Here is a 15,910-nt window from a genome sequence, read left to right as displayed (position 1 = left end):
GTGTAGAGGGGGGGGCTGCTGTGTGTTGTGAGTGTAGAGGGTGGTGGAGGGCTGCTGTGTGTTTTGTGGGTGTAGAGGAGGGGGGCTGCACAGTGTGTATGGGGGACTGCAGAATGTGTGTTTGTGTATAGGGGGGGTTGCAGAGTGTGTTTGTGTGTATAGAGGGGGGCTGCAGTGTGTGTGTGTGTGTGTGTGTGTGTGTGTGTGTGTGTGTGTGTGTGTGTGTGTGTGTGTGTGTGTGTGTGTGTGTGTGTGTGTGTGTGTGTGTGTGTGTGTGTGTGTGTGTGTGTGTGTGTGTGTGTGTGTGTGTTCTTCAGGGATTATTACTTAATTATTTAATAAGAAAAATGGAATTGTTTGGTCCAGAACACTCATGTTCCATTATAGTCATTTGTCCTTCCCTGCTATAACTGGAAAATGTAAAAATATTTTGTTCAAAGCAGCAATTCCCCATTTGTTTTTTTTTTATTTTTCCTGAGTTAGGAGTTTCTCCTGGAGCAGATCCAATGTCCCCTGATCTCTGGGGAAGCCCTGTTTCCCGACATTTTGTGTGCCGGTTTCTGACACACAAACAAAAGTTCAACTAGGGCAGCTGTGTTACCAAAAGCAGCGATGTCATCTCCCGATGATGTTGCAGCACTCTATTGGCTGCCAAAGTGTGAATGACCCTGCAGGCTATTTTGTCTCCACTGCTTAGGAAACGCCCTGTTCAGGTAATACAGACAAAAAATGTTTTACAAAAAATTAGCAGCATGAATTGCTGCATTAAGTTTACATAATATATCCCTGTAATCCAATGCTCAAAACTCTCAAAATAATGTCTCTAGCTATGGCTACCACAGATTAATAACGACTGAGCCGCTGATTGAGCCACCTGTGCTGAAGCAGGGGTATCCTGAAAGCCAAACTTGGTGGTGACCCTTGAGGACTGGAGTTGGCCAACCCTGGGTTAGAGGGTTAGTTTACCTAACAGGGACATTGAATGTGGTGAGTACGGACATGTTTAGTAGAATAATATACTGTTGGAAAGGGTAAAGTGTTCCACCCCTTAGGCGTGGGTACTGTACTTGTCTCCTCAGCCACTGCAGAAGGTGTGCCAATATGGGTAGTGCTGAAGGCTCATAAAGGAACGGTAGGTTATACTGTATTTGAAATTGAAGGTCGCACAGAGGTTTAGGGATTAGGATATACAGCCTGTCCACGCTGATCCGACGTAATGCATCCCGCAAACCGCCGTCAGATAACGGACCGTCGGATGGCTGGTCCATGTTAATCCGCGGTGGTGAGCATCATCGGATAAATGATTCTGACGTCGGATAATGCGCCCAGCAGCCTGCATTATGCAGCGTCGGATAAGTCATTAGAAGGAAAGCGGACCGTCAGATACCGAGGACATATAGGTGTAGCAGTAGTAGAAGGGAAAAAAAAGAAAAAGGTCAGACTTGGAGTTTGTGGTAAGAGAATCAAGACGACAGTGGAATCCACCTTGTTACATCATGGATAAAATAAGGCCCCTTTTTTGGTGAGAATACCGCATTTTACTGCAGCTTGATGTATCCGGGCCAATGCATGCAAAACTATTCAGAAATTCTACTCATGAAGATATAACAGCATCTATCTATATATTTCTCAAACCGTCGTACGCCTGTCTGTCTGTCCTGTGTCCCTAGGGGCAATCGCATTGGACCTTTGGCCCGTCACTCTGCCTCAGGCCAATGAGATGGCTCCCTTGGCCCGCCCGCCCCCGCACACCTCTCATTGGCCGGTATGGTCACACACACACACACCACACACACCACCCCCTCCCCACCCCCCTCCTCCGGGGAGCAGGGCAAGCTACTGTCGACCCTGCAGCAGGGAGAGAACAAGATGGCATCAAGGTTTCCCCTGTGATCACTCAGCCACCACATCATAACTTGGTGCCGCGTGGCATTCAGTGACTGGTGTGTTCCGGCGTTGGCATCACCTGCAAAGTGGATCTTCTGTTCGTTCATAGCTGCGCTGCCCAAACTGCTGGACAATTCCTGCACCCGAACAGAGGTCACACCGTCACCGGGTGAGCGAGGTCCGGGGTGACATAGGTGGGAGGGCCTGCGTGTCTGCAGGGAGGACAGTGAAAGGTGTGCGAGGGCCTGCGTGTCTGCAGGGAGGACAGTGAAAGGTGTGCGAGGGCCTGCGTGTCTGCAGGGAGGACAGTGAAAGGTGTGCGAGGGCCTGCGTGTCTGCAGAGGGACAGTGAAAGGTGTGCGAGGGCCTGCGTGTCTGCAGGGAGGACAGTGAAAGGTGTGCAAGGGCCTGCGTGTTTGCAGGGGGACAGTGAAAGGTGTGCGAGGGCCTGCGTGTCTGCAGGGAGGACAGTGAAAGGTGTGCGAGGGCCTGCGTGTCTGCAGGGAGGACAGTGAAAGGTGTGCGAGGGCCTGCGTGTCTGCAGGGAGGACAGTGAAAGGTGTGCGAGGGCCTGCGTGTCTGCAGGGAGGACAGTGAAAGGTGTGCGAGGGCCTGCGTGTTTGCAGGGGGACAGTGAAAGGTGTGCAAGGGCCTGCGTGTCTGCAGGGAGGACAGTGAAAGGTGTGCAAGGGCCTGCGTGTCTGCAGGGGGACAGTGACAAAGGTGTGCGAGGGCCTGCGTGTCTGCAGGGAGGACAGTGAAAGGTGTGCGAGGGCCTGCGTGTCTGCAGGGAGGACAGTGAAAGGTGTGCGAGGGCCTGCGTGTCTGCAGGGAGGACAGTGAAAGGTGTGCGAGGGCCTGCGTGTCTGCAGGGGGACAGTGAAAGGTGTGCGAGGGCCTGCGTGTCTGCAGGGAGGACAGTGAAAGGTGTGCGAGGGCCTGCGTGTCTGCAGGGAGGACAGTGAAAGGTGTGCGAGGGCCTGCGTGTCTGCAGGGAGGACAGTGAAAGGTGTGCGAGGGCCTGCGTGTCTGCAGGGAGGACAGTGAAAGGTGTGCGAGGGCCTGCGTGTCTGCAGGGAGGACAGTGAAAGGTGTGCGAGGGCCTGCGTGTTTGCAGGGGGACAGTGAAAGGTGTGCGAGGGCCTGCGTGTCTGCAGGGGGACAGTGAAAGGTGTGCAAGGGCCTGCGTGTTTGCAGGGGGACAGTGAAAGGTGTGCGAGGGCCTGCGTGTCTGCAGGGAGGACAGTGAAAGGTGTGCGAGGGCCTGCGTGTCTGCAGGGAGGACAGTGAAAGGTGTGCGAGGGCCTGCGTGTCTGCAGGGAGGACAGTGAAAGGTGTGCGAGGGCCTGCGTGTCTGCAGGGGGACAGTGACAAAGGTGGTAGGTAGCGCCTCAGGCCAGGGCCCAGGACCACACATGGCGCTTCCTGCCTCCGCCTGCACGCGCCCCCGTCGGCCGGACGAGCCATCAGGGGACCAAGCGGTCGCCGGGGGGGGCTCTGGGTGGGGGAAAGCGGCCGAGCCAGCGGGGGAACGGACGCACGGGGGGTGGGGGGGGCAAGCGGATACATAAATTATGACAAACATATGCCCCCTGCTCCCCCCTCCACACCCATTTCCCCCCTCTCCACACCCCTTCACCCCCCCTCCACACCCCTTCACCCCCCCTCCACACCCCTTCACCCCCCCTCCACACACCTTCCCCCCCCCCTCCACACCCCTTTCACCCCCCCTCCACACCCCTTCACCCCCCCTCCACCCCTTTCCCCACCCCTCCACACCCCTTTCCCCCCCCTCCACACCCCTTTCACCCCCCTCCACACCCCTTTCACCCTCCCTCCACACCCCTTTCATCCCCCCTCCACACCCCTTTCACCACCTCTCCACACCCCTTTCACCCCCCTCCACAGCCCTTTCACCCCCCCTCCACACCCCTTTCACCTCCCCCCTCCACACCTCTTTCAGCCCAACATCCACACTCCTTTCACCCCCACCTCCACACCCCTGTCACCCCCCCCCCCCACCTCCACACCCCGTGGGGGAAAGCGGCCGAGCCAGCGGGGGAACGGACGCACGGGGGGTGGGGGGGGCAAGCGGATACATAAATTATGACAAACATATGCCCCCTGCTCCCCCCTCCACACCCATTTCCCCCCTCTCCACACCCCTTCACCCCCCCTCCACACCCCTTCACCCCCCCTCCACACCCCTTCACCCCCCCTCCACACACCTTTCCCCCCCCCTCCACACCCCTTTCACCCTCCCTCCACACCCCTTTCATCCCCCCTCCACACCCCTTTCACCACCTCTCCACACCCCTTTCACCCCCCTCCACAGCCCTTTCACCCCCCCTCCACACCCCTTTCACCTCCCCCCTCCACACCTCTTTCAGCCCAACATCCACACTCCTTTCACCCTCCCTCCACACCCCTTTTCCCCCCACATCCATTTCCCCCCTCCACACCCTTCCACCCCTTTCCCCCCCTCCACACCCTTCCACCCCCTCCACTCCTTTCCCTCCCTCCACACCCTTCCACCCCTTCCCCCCTTTCCCCCCTCCACACCCTTTCACCCCTTACCCCCCCTCCACACCCTTCCACCCTTTCCCCCCCTCCACCCCTTTCCCCCCCTCCACCCCTTTCACCCCTTTTCCCCCTTCCACCCCTTTCCCCCCCTCCACACCCTTCCCACCCTTACACCCCTTTCACCCCCCCTCCACACCCCTTTCACCACCCCTCCACACACCTTTCACCCCCCTCCACACCCCTTTCACCCCCCCTCCACACTCCTTTCACCCCCCTCCACACTCCTTTCACCCCCCCTCCACACCCCTTTCACCCCCCCCTCCACACCCCTTTCACCCCCCCCTCCACACCCCTTTCACCCCCCCCTCCACACCTCTTTCATCCCCACCTCCACACCCCTTTCACCCCCACCTCCACACCCCTTTCACCCCCCCCCACCTCCACACCCCTTTCACCCCCCCACCTCCACACCCCTTTCACCCCCCCTCCACACCCCTTTCACCCCCCCTCCACACCCCTTTCACCCCCCCACCTCCACACCCCTTTCACCCTCCCTCCACACCCCTTTCACCCCCCCTCCACACCCCTTCCCCCCCCACACCCATTTCCCCCCTCCACACCCTTCCACCCCTTTTTCCCCCTCCACACCCTTCCACCCCCTCCACACCCTTCCACACCCTTCCACCACTTTCTCCCCCTCCACACCCCCTCCACAACCTTCCACCCCTTTCCCCCCCTCCACACCCTTCCACCCCCTCCACACCCTTCCACCCCTTTCCCCCCCTCCACACCCTTCCACCCCTTTCCCCCCCTCCACACCCTTCCACCCCTTTTCACCCCTCCACACTCTTCCACCCCTTTCCCCCCTCCACACCCTTCCACCCCTTTCCCCCCTTCCACCCCTTTTCACCCCTTTCCCCCCTCCACACCCTTCCACCCCTTTCCCCCCCTCCACACCCTTCCACCCCTTTCCCCCCTCCACACCCTTCCACCCCTTTCCCCCCCTCCACACCCTTCCACCCCTTTCCCCCCCTCCACCCCTTTCACCCCTTTTCCCCCCTCCACCCCCTTCCACCCCTTTCCCCCTCCACCCCCTTCCACCCCTTTCCCCCCCTCCACACCCTTCCCCCTCCACACCTTTCCACCTCTCCACACCCTTCCACCCCTTTCCCCACCTCCACACCCTTCCACTCCTTTCCCCCCTCCACACCCTTCCACCCCCTCCATACCCTTCTACTCCTTTCCCCCTCCACACCCTTCCACCCCTTTCCCCCCCTCCATACCCTTCCACCCCTTTCCCCCCTCCATACCCTTCCACCCCTTTCACACCCTTTCCCCCCTCCACACCCTTTCCCCCCCTCCACAACCTTCCACCCCTTTCCCCCCCCTCCATACCTTTCCACCTCTTTCCCCCCCTCCACACCCTTCCACCCCTTTCCCCCCTCCACACCCTTCCACCCCTTTCCCCCCTTCCACCCCTTTCCCACCCTCCACACCCTTCCACCCCTTTCCCACCCTCCACACCTTTCCCACCCTCCACACCCTTCCACCCCTTTCCCCCCCTTCCACCCCTTTCCCGCCCTTCCACCCCTTTCCCGCCCTTCCACCCCTTTCCCCCCCTACCCCCCTTCCACCCCTTTCCCCCCCCTTCCACCCCTTTCCCCCCTCCACATCCTTCCACCGCTCCACACCCTTCCCCCCCTTCCACCCTTCCCCCCCTCCTCCACCCCTTCCCATCCCTCCCCTCCACCCCTTCTCATCCCTCCTCCTCCCCTTCCCATCCGTCCCCTCCTCCCCTTCCCATCCCTCCTCCCCTTCCCATCCCTCGCCGCCCTTCGCCTTCCTGCCCGCCTTCCCTCCCCCCCCCGCCTTCCTGCCCCCCCCGCCTTCCCGCCCCCCCGCCTTCCCGCCCCCCCACCGCCTTCCCGCCCCCCCACCGCCTTCCCACCCCCCCCCGCCTCTGCCTTTCACCCGCCCTTACTCCGGCCGCCTCTGCCTTTCATCCACCGCCTCACTGCCGCTGCACGCACTCAACAGACACCCGCCACACTCGACACACACCTGCCGCCACACACACCTGCTGCCTCCCGCCCCTACGCACCGACATCACTGACCCACCGCCTCACACCCTAGCAGGACCCCCACTCACAGACGGCACTCACAACCCACGCGCCACCCGCCGCCTCACACCCTAGCAACATCACGCCTCACATTTTTACATCGGTTATTCACCAAAATATACATTGTACTGTGGTGTGTTTACAATAAACCATTTTAAACAACAACATCGTATTACATTTTAGTCCATCTTTCTTTTCAACATTATTATCCAACCTTTACAACAAATAGTCGCCTATTGTTCCACGATTTATAAATCATACTACCTATTACGCATTTACATCCCGGGCAACGCCGGGTATATCAGCTAGTTGATTATACAGTACAAGGCGTTATCATTCGTTTCTGCAAAAAGCCATCAATTTAAGCCATATTTCTCTGTAAATGGAGTAGGTGAATAAATACCAACATTTCAGATTTAAGTTTGAAAGTGAGACTCTTTTCTTATACCCTGTGCTTTGCCCAAGCGCATCTCCCAGATAAGCACATCTGAAGCAGGTAAGAGTTGTGTAGTGACATTGGATAGGCGAAAGGAGATGCTAACACGATATAGAACAAACACCCCATTGGTTTTGTTTCTCCTGATCACCCCCAGCCCTCTTCCTCACTACTTCTATACTGCAGAAATAACAGGAGCAATACCATGGGGACATTTTTTTTTTTTTTATATAAAGGAAGTAATACATTGAGAGTTACCTCTCGTTTTCAAGTATGTCCTGGGCATAGAGTTAAGATGACAAATAATACATGGTTACAAATACATCGTCACATAAGTGAACAGGGTATACATTATATACAAGACATTGCATGCACAGTTAAAGATAATATATATTACTTGCTGAGAGACCCGGCGTTGCCCGGGATGTAATGTTTCCGTTCCTCTCTCCTCCCCCTTCTCTCTCTTCCCCTGTCTCCCCCCTCTATGTTTGTCCCCCGTTCACATCAATCCAGTCCCCCTCCCTCCTTTACAGCTCCGTTCCCCCACCTTTACAGCTTGATGCAGTGTGTGTGTGCGTCAGTCAGTCACTGTGTGTGTGCGCGCGTGCGTCAGTCTGACGCACAAACACACAGACTGACAGTCGCACACACACACAGTCAGTGTGTGCGTGTGTGTGTGCCTCAGTCAGTGTGTGCCTCAGTCAGTGCGTGCGTGCGCGCGGCAGTCAGTCAGGGTGTGCGTGCGTCAGTCAGTTTGTGTGTGTGTGTGTCAGTCAGTGTGTGTGTATGTCAAGCAGTGTGTGTGTGTGTGTGTCAGTCAGTGTGTGGGTGAGGGGAGGTGAAGGGGGGGTGAGGTGAGGGGAGGTGAAGGGGGGGTGAGGGGAGGTGAAGGGGGGGGTGAGGGGAGGTGATACCTGCTCGCGCTCCCGGCTTCCCGGCCCGGCCGCGTGGTGTGGTGGTGTACCTGCTGGCGCCCCCCCCCCCCGGTGCTCCCGACCGCGGGGGGGGGGGGGTGGGGTGTTGGTGGTGGTACTTCCTTGCGCCACCCGGTGCTCCCTGTCACGGGGGAGGTTGTGGGGGGGAGCCGGGCGGCCTACGGGAGTGTTAGGGGTGGGTCATGCGTGATCCAGGAGGGCTTGCAGCGTACAGTGAAAGACTGATGCGGCAGCAGGGTGAAGTTGAGGTGTGTGGTCCCTGGAGGGGGGGTTGTGGAGTCCAGCGGGAGGTGTTGTGTTTGCCGGCTCAGTGCGGCTTTGGGGGGGGGGGGTGGCACGTGAGTGTTTTTTGTGGTGCGGGCGGGTTAGAGGAGGGCTTTCTCCGTACGGTGGTGGATGCGGGCCCTCGCGCGGTAGGGGTTGCGCTCCACATGCGTGGTTGTGATGGGTGCCCTCCGGAGGTAGGGGTTGTGGTGTCGTCCGTGCGGTTTGGTGTTTTTTTGCGGTTGTGGCCAGGGGAGGGTTTGTGGGTCGGGGGTGTGGGCTACGTGAGTGTTTTGTGGGTGTTGATCGGGATACGGGAGGGGTTGCGCTCGACGGGAGTGGTTGTGGTGCACGGGAGTGGTTGTGGTCCACGGGAGTGGTTGTGATGCGGGCTACGGGAGGCTGTGTGTGTGTTGGGGGGGTGTTGCGGGCTAGGGGAGGGTGTGTTGCGGCCTCCGGAGGGGGGGGGAGTGTGTTGCGTACTAGTGGAGGAGATGCGTGCGTTGTCGCTGTGAAGCGTTCCCAGAGCAGTGAGGGCTGGGAGAGTGTGGCAGTGGGGTCGGTGTGTTGGCCGCAGGCCAATGAGAGGTGTGCAGGGGCGGGTGTGGGGCCAAGGGAGCTATGTCATTGGCGTGAGGCAGTGGTGTCGGTGCCAATGAGAGGTGTGCGGGGGCGGGTGGGCCAAGGGAGCAATGTGATTGGGCTGAGGCGGATTGGCCTGAGGCGGAGTGACGTGCCAAAGGTCCAATGCGATTGCCCGTAGACACAGAGAGACACATACAGACAGACAGGCAACGACACATAGGACGGTTTGAGAAATATATAGATAGATAGGTGTATGTAACAGTTACAAACCAGATTAAAATGTGAGACAGCTTTAGTTGAAGGGAGAGTGAAGTGGAAAGAGGGCACAGTTGGCAAAAAACAATGGGATGGGGCAGAAGAACAGGGATATAACAGATGTACGCTTGGGAAATCGAGGCATCAGAAGCAGTCCAAAATGGAGTCAAACTCGGACTACTAATATGGGGGAAAGACACAGCACCAAATTTATCAAAAGAAAGGAATCTTGTTGAAAAACAATAGGAGATTTTCCTTTGAAATATCTGTATCTGGTGCAATTCGTTTGCAATAGTTTTGCAACTGAGAGACTTTAGTAAATAACTCCTTGGGTGTTTGGTGGGAGGAAACTGGCTTTCATTGAGTCAATTATTGTATTCAAATTAAAATACATTCTCAAGATTTAAGACTTCTAGAGTGCAGCTGTAATAAATTAACCTGGTGAGGCACATTAAAGGGAATATAAAGGGCATTTTGAATACTAGTAAAAATGTCTTGTAAATTGTTTATGTAATAGAAAAGTTATCATTTGTTTTGTTTTGTAACTAAGCAATTTTTAAGTAGTCTAATGAGTGTTACTGATTTGAGCCCGCAAGTACAAAAACAAAACACATGTATTCACTATACAAACTTAGTTGTCTCAGTTATAAAATAACTTACATGACAAGTATTTCATGTCGGCATCAGGGATGCTAATCTCCAAGGAGCAAAATCAGAGAGATTTGCCAAAAATAAAGACCACTGAAAAGGAGATTTGTTTGAAGTCGGACTAGACTACTTAATGCTAAATATCAGTGAGACAGCAAGATATTTGCATATCCTAAAAACCAAGGAAGGTCCCTCCCCCCAAAAAATCTGAGCTTTCCATTCTTCAAAAGTGCAAAGCCACAGACATCTCTGCCTAATGTCTTCAAAGTTGGCATCCGCAGACAGAATACACTGCTCTGTGTCTCTCGCATACAAATAAAACAGGGACAGAGGATTGGATTGTTTACATGATATACATTACCCAACGCAGTATCTGTGCTTTCAGAGGCCTCATTTACACAGGTTGTTGCTAGGGCCTGAGTGGACTCTGTTTACCTTATCATGTGGATGACAGTTTAAACAGGTCTTATCACAGTGCAGTCAATCAAGGTTTATGAGGGATGATAAAGACTTCACCTGGTTTCTTCATGAATTTATTTATGTTAACTGCTATTTCACAGCGGGGAAACAGATAAATTAAAATATATTCTCAAATATGCATTACAGCGTTTGTTTGTCGTGCTGATTACGTGCTGGAGATGCAACGCGTGCGTTTAAACTCCCATCTCATAAAAAGGTACACAGGCAGGTGCATTTTCACTTTGCTGACTAAAGCTCTTGTGTTATCACAATTGCTTATTTAATAATTCTATAAATGTCTCTTGACTTCATTTCATGTGGCAGTAAACTAGATTGTGTTCTCTCTGTTCTCTGATACTGTGTGCGGTTAGGGTAGGAGCAGTAATAGAAGAGTAGAGCAAAGGAGCACTGCTAACACAAATATCCTGAGGAAAAAATCCTGAAGGAAAAAATCATGGGCAAAACTCCAGAATAAAAACTGAGGGTATTTATTCCATAGACTCACAGGGACATGAACACAGCCACCGCACCAACGCGTTTCGTCCCGTGGGACTTTATCAAGGTGAGGGTTAGGGTAGGAGAACTGATGTCAGCCTTTTTTTCTGTTTCCCAAAGCCAAAGAGCCATTTTTTTTCAAAATATTTGCCTGTTGTAATTTTTCCTTATATAGTCATCAAAATTAAAAATAATAATAATAAATGTTATGGTGCCGACAATCTAGACAGCTCTTTTCCTTGACATTAATAAGTTCAATTAGTCCCTGACCCCTAAGAGCATGCAATGTAATTTTGGTATTGAAGGCATAGGGAGACAAAGTGACTCGCCCCAAAGTCACAAGGATCTGACACTAGGATTCATACTATGTTAACCTGCAATAAAGACTGTGCCCTTACTTACGACTTCTTCAGAATATCTACAATATATACTATTCTTAAGGCTATATACAGACCTGTCAATAGGAAAAAGTGGACACAATTTACTGCTTCTGATTCCTGCATTTGATCTACGCTGGAAAGGAGGATATCATCCCAGGCTGCACATCTCAACACATTGCTATTGCTGTGATGCCGTCTTTACTTTTTATATTTGCTGTAACCTCACTTATTTTCAAATTATGCACTTCCTTCCACCAGCCTCATCATGTCTCTAACTCTATTCATATTTCGCTATCTCTCCTTACTTCACCACTTCTCAGTTCACATGAACTCCTCTCTTACCTGCGCCCTCTGTCACCACACAGCTATACCTCCTGCACTAAAACACACCCCTACAAATCATCCACACACATTCTCTTTCTGTCCATGCTTCTCCTCCTTGCTTCTGGGGACATCTCTCCCAATCCTGGTCCCTGCCTTATTTCCACATGCAACTTCTACTCCTTCTGGTGTTAACCCCTCCAACCTCATACCCATCCCCTGCCACCCTCCCTCCTCTCTCCCTTTTTCCTGTGCCCTTTGGAATGCTCGCTCCCTTTCTAACAAGTTCCTCTCTGTGCATGACTTCTTTCTCTCTCACTCCCTGCTCCTATTTGCCATAACTGAGACCTGGCTCACTCAGACTGACTCTGCTCTGGAAGCTGTCCTCTCCTATGGTGGCCTTTCCTTCTCCCACACTCCGCGCCCTGGTGGCAGGGGTGGAGGCGTGGGGCTCCTGCTCTCCTCTCTCTGCCGCTACCGAACAGTTTCTACTCCCCCCTCTCTTGCTTTTCCCTCCTTTGAGGTTCACACAGTCCAGATCTCCTCTCCCGGTCCATGTGGCGGTCATCTATCGCCCACCTTCCTCTACTCATCCCCCTTCTGCCTTTCTCTCTCACTTTGAATCATGGCTCTCTTTCTTTCTCTCCTCAGACTCCCCTGTTCTTCTCCTTGGGGACTTCAATTGCCACATTGATGACCCCTCTCTCCCTTGGGCTTCCCGCTTTCTTTCTCTAACCTCTTCTTTTGGCCTTCAACAGTGGACTGAAGCCAGCACCCACAAGGATGGACACTACCTAGACCTGGTTTTCACTAAAAACTTCTCTCTCTCCGACTTCTCCAGCTCCCCTTTTCCTCTCTCTGACCATCACCTCATCTCATTTTCTCTCTCTCGCTTCTCTCCATCTCCATCTCGCCCTCGTTTTTGCAGAAACCTGGGCTCTATTAACCTACCAGCTCTTGATTCCACTTTACGCTCCTCCCTCCTCTCTTAGTTCTGCTTCAGACCCTGACAACCTGGTCAGGAACTACAACTCTGCCTTATCTTCCTCTCTTGATCTTCATGCCCCGCTTTCTCTCTGCCGTCCTCGCCCTTCTAGCCCCATACCCTGGCTAAACTCCCACACACGCATGCTGCGTTCCTCCACTCGTTCCTCTGAACGCCTCTCATACTCTCGCAGACTTCCTTCACTACAAATTTATGCTATCCTGTTTCAACTCTGCCCTCTCTCAAGCTAAACAAACCTACTTTTCATCACTAATCAACACACACAAGTCTAACCCACGCCGTCTCTTTTCTGTTTTTGACTCTCTACTCAGATCACCCTCAGCTGCCTCCTCTTCTTCCTCCATCTCACCTCAGGAATTTGCTGACTTTTTTAAGGAAAAGGTGGAGTCCATACGGCAGAACATCCCATCTGTTGCCTCCTCCCATCCCACAATGCTTCCCAACTCTCTTCCTGCCTTTCTTGACTCTTTTTCCGCTATCTCGGAGGAGGATGTGTCACTGCTGATCTCCTCTTCTCCTTCTACCACTTGCCCTCTTGATCCCATTCCCTCCCATCTCCTAAAACCTCTTGCTCCTTCTATAATCCCTATGCTCACACAGATCTTTAACTCTTCCCTCTACTCTGGTACCTTTCCATCATCCTTCAAGCATGCAACAGTCATACCATTACTCAAAAACAGCAAGCTTGACCCTACCTGTCCTTCTAACTATCGAGCTGTCTCCCTCCTGCCTCCTGCCTTTTGCCTCCAAACTCCTTGAACGTCTTGTATTCTCTCGATTGCTACACTTTCTCAACACCTATTCTGTCCTAGACCCTCTACAATCTGGCTTCCGCACTGTTCACTCTACTGAAACAGCCCTCACTAAAATAACTGACGACCTCCACGCTGCCAAAGACAGAGGTCATTACATTCTGCTCATATTACTCGACCTCTCTGCAGCATTCGACACCGTGGACCACCCTCTTCTCCTTCACATTCTCCATACTCTTGGTATTCGGAACAAAGCTTTATCCTGGATCTCCTCTTACCTCTCCCATCGTACCTTCAGTGTCTCTTTTGCTAACACCTCCTCTATTGATCTCTCTGTGGGGGTACCCCAGGGCTCTGTCCTGGGACCCCTTCTCTTTTCTCTCTACACACTCTCTCTAGGTGACCTAATCACATCTTTTGGGTTTAAATATCACCTCTATGCTGACGACACACAAATTTACCTTTCAATCCCTGACCTTACACCTGCTATACAGACCAAAGTTTCTGAATGCCTCTCTGGAATATCATCCTGGATGGCCATCTGCCGACTGAAACTTAACATGGCAAAAAGAGAGCTTTTTATACTTCCTCCCAAACCTGGCCCTACTACCTCCTTCCACATTGCTATTGGAAATACGATCATTCACCCAGTAGCCCACGCACGCTGCCTAGGGGTTACACTTGATTCCTCACTCTCATTCTCCTCTCATATTCAAAACGTTTCTAAAACTTGTTGCTTTTTCCTCCGCAATATCACAAAGATACGCCCTTTCCTCTGTTACTCAACTGCTAAAACTCTGACTCAGGCCCTCATTCTCTCACGTCTCGATTACTGCAACCTCCTGCTGTCCGGCCTCCCTGCCTCTCACCTGTCTCCCCTACAATCTATCCTAAATGCTGCTGCCAGAATCACTCTACTCTTTCCTAAATCTGTCTCCGCATCTCCCCTCCTGAAATCCCTCTCCTGGCTTCCGATTAAATCACATATCTCACACTCAATTCTCCTGCTCACTTTTAAAGCTTTACATTCTTCTGCCCCTCCTTACATCTCAGCCCTAATTTCTCGCTATGCACCATCCCGACTCTTGCGTTCTTCTCAAGGATGTCTTCTTTCTACCCCCTTTGTATCTAAAGCTCTCTCCCGCCTTAAATCTTTCTCACTTTCTGCCCCACACCTCTGGAATGCCCTTCCCCTCAATACCCGACTAGCCCCCTCGCTATCCACCTTTAAGACCCACCTTAAGACACATCTGCTTAAAGAAGCATGAGTAGCACTGGATAATCATGGACACATGACACAAAGCTTGGCCCCCTGCAGACGCACTTACTAGTATTCCCTCCTACTGTCTCTGTACGTTCTCCCTACCTACAAATTAGATTGTAAGCTCCTCGGAGCAGGGACTCCTTCCTTAATGTTACTTTTACAGTATGTCTGAAGCACTTATTCCCATGATCTGTTATTTATATTATTTGTTATTTATATGATATGTATTACTACTGTGAATTGTACTATGTACATTTATGGCGCTATATAAATAAAGACATACAATACAATACAATACAATTCACAGGACCCGGAACAGAGCACTGATGAGTGGGGAGTGTGGGGGGGAGGTGGCCAGAATACCTGGTGTATCAGTAGTGGTGGACAGCACGGCTGCAGTAGGGCAGGTGGATGGAAGCAGGCCCTGGATATAGAAATATTTTTTTTAAATATCCGGTAACTAAGGGGACATTAAATCAGATTTATTAATAAAATAAAATATCCTTGAGTCCAAGATGTCAGAGATTGATACTCGTTTCTATAGTTAGCAATAATCAATCAATAGCCAATCTGGATGCCGACACACCCAGTTTTACTAGGGATTTGTATAACGAGTGTAGAAGTCAGTCCAATGTCATCTTTTTAAAGGTTCGGCAATAAATAATCAAAGTAGGGGTTGTCTCAGTAATGCCATTTATTGTGCCTCTCACAAGCAGGGAAACAGGCATAAGCCAGTTACAAAGAAATATGTGAAAGCAATCAAACGTATACATTATTTATTACTACTCGATTCATGCATCATAGAACTTATGCATTTGGGCAACACCGCCTCATCAATATCATCATTCAATAGTTCATTACAGTTTATTCTTATTTTTTCTGAGACACTAATTGGCTGTTTTTATAGTATGTCTCCTCGTTGTCTGGTATATTACCCATCTTGACCTTGCCTTTATCAGCTTCCCAGCTCTTTTCTATCCTTATCGCCTTTGCATTACATACTACATCCTACATGTATTGCAGATGGCAAGTGTACATGTGCACGTGATGACAGGAGCTGAGCTACAGTTCCAGAGTGGAAAAGAGATCACGAGCAGCTAGAGGGGAATCTCATCTGCTATAAAGACACAGTGGTACCGAAGCACCTTTTTGAAGAACAGGCCTGCAACTGGTTCTGTACAACATGAGCTCCCACGGTTTGTCGGCACCATCATAAGCCAACATACCCAGGGTTGGGTGGCTACTACACCACTTACACTGACTGCACCTGTGCAGCACTATTTGGGGACTGTGGGGTATATGTGTACAGTGTGTAGTGATCCTCTGCTGAGGATCACAAGGTGCCTGAGTTTAATAAGTGTATAGTAAACAAAGTGAATTACTCATACTGTGTTTGTGTTATTCCTGCCATCTGATCGTAAGTAACAAGGGAACCAGGCCCCAGTCTCGGTGATAGTTTTAACTCCGAGAGCTAAAGGTAGAGGGGTTACATTAGTGTACTAAAGTGTAAGCTCATTTGCAACTATATATATATATATTAGTTGCAAATGAGCTTACACTCTAGTACACTAATGTGTGTG

The 15,910-nt window shown here is 52.1% G+C and overlaps 1 long non-coding RNA gene across 1 annotated transcript; it reads left to right on the top strand.

Moving 5' to 3' along the window:
• Positions 1–360: 360 nt before the first annotated feature.
• On the top strand, positions 361–15,689 carry LOC142488582 (uncharacterized). The gene is made up of 3 exons (XR_012799513.1): positions 361–713; positions 828–987; positions 15,354–15,689. It is a non-coding gene; the product is annotated as an uncharacterized LOC142488582 (long non-coding RNA).
• The last annotated feature ends 221 nt before the right edge of the window (positions 15,690–15,910 follow it).

The sequence above is a fragment of the Ascaphus truei genome, chromosome 2, assembly GCF_040206685.1.
Source record: "Ascaphus truei isolate aAscTru1 chromosome 2, aAscTru1.hap1, whole genome shotgun sequence".
Taxonomy (NCBI): Eukaryota; Metazoa; Chordata; class Amphibia; order Anura; family Ascaphidae; genus Ascaphus; species Ascaphus truei.
This window is presented reverse-complemented; position numbering and strand designations above follow the sequence as displayed.